We start from the raw sequence: 1,162 nt of genomic DNA on the forward strand, positions 1-1,162 counted from the left end.
AAAAAAACATACCTATTTCATCGTATATTTCATGATTAAAATGTAATTTTTTCCGTTTTTCCCCTCTATTTTTATTTCTTTGTGTGCGTGTGTTCATACCTTCACAATAGTAATGACATTCATTTAAAATACAGAAATATTAATTAAATACATCTTTTACAAAATACATCAAAATTTCTGGTCTTCTTTTCTTTCCATATAAAAAAAGATGGCTTAATGTGTGGTAATTTCAATTTATGCAGGTGCGGTCTGTAAACGTCTGTGTGTTCACACATGCCTAACTGTGCGGATGTACATGTGTGTGTGTATGATGGTAAATTAATGTATGTATATTTCATATGTGTGTGTGTGTGTGTGTACGCGTCCATACAATTATGAGTGTATACGTGTGCATTTATGCGAACGAGAAGTCAGAATATTTTATTCAGATATCGGGATTATTTAGCACAAACAATTAAAAAAAAACAAACAAACATATTTCATGGTGAGATAAATATTCCAAATAAATACATACTTTTGGTTTGGATGTTGAACTGATAAGAGCAGAAGGGCAAGTGAAGGAGTTATTCGTTCATTTAGTCGGCAATTAAAATCCATTTTTTTTTTCCTTGATAGAGGACAAAGGAACCTACGACCTGTCTGTCTGGCGCATGAAATGAAATGAATGCTTATGCCGCCGTAGCGGAGGTAGTAGTGGTAGAACGCCGATCTCAAGTAGGTCACACACCCACAGACGATGATATGCACAGTAAATTCAGGCCTAAATATACAATTAGAGTTGCTCTGTAAGATAAAGTGATCGGTGTAGTTGGCAGTTTTCCCTCGCCTACAAAAACACCGGTAACGAGGGCTAATAATCGTTTTTTTTTTGGCGCAAATGTTGGATGGTTAATGTTTTGAGGGTTGGGAAGCGACAGTGATCTAGTCAATTACAACAAGTTTACCCTTATTTTATCGACTCCGAAATGACAGAAGACAAAGTCGAACTCAGAATGTGAAAAGAGACGAAATACTGCCATGTATTTTTATCTGGCCGGCTAACGATTCTGCCACCTCGCTGCCTTCATAATAATAATTCTTTTTAAAAACACTAAGCCTAAAATTTTCAAGGAAGTGGATTAATCGATTATACCAACCTCAGTGCCCAATTGGTACTCACTGT

The 1,162-nt window shown here is 35.8% G+C and overlaps 1 protein-coding gene across 2 annotated transcripts in view; it reads right to left on the reverse strand.

Annotated features, from left to right (window-relative positions):
* The window catches only part of LOC106883489 (zinc finger protein 62 homolog), an 8,072-nt gene extending 6,921 nt beyond the window's left edge, over positions 1 to 1,151 (reverse strand). Inside the window, exons 1-2 of one of the 2 annotated variants that reach the window (XM_014934516.2) lie at positions 515 to 1,151; positions 13 to 99 (exon numbers count right to left, since the gene is read on the reverse strand). The gene's annotated coding sequence lies outside the window, so the exon portion shown is untranslated. The remainder of the gene's footprint in view (positions 1 to 12; positions 100 to 514) is intronic. The other variant, XM_014934517.2, reaches the window with a different exon arrangement.
* Between the last annotated feature and the right edge of the window lie 11 nt (positions 1,152 to 1,162).

The sequence above is a fragment of the Octopus bimaculoides genome, chromosome 28 (genome assembly GCF_001194135.2).
Source record: "Octopus bimaculoides isolate UCB-OBI-ISO-001 chromosome 28, ASM119413v2, whole genome shotgun sequence".
NCBI classification, from domain to species: Eukaryota; Metazoa; Mollusca; class Cephalopoda; order Octopoda; family Octopodidae; genus Octopus; species Octopus bimaculoides.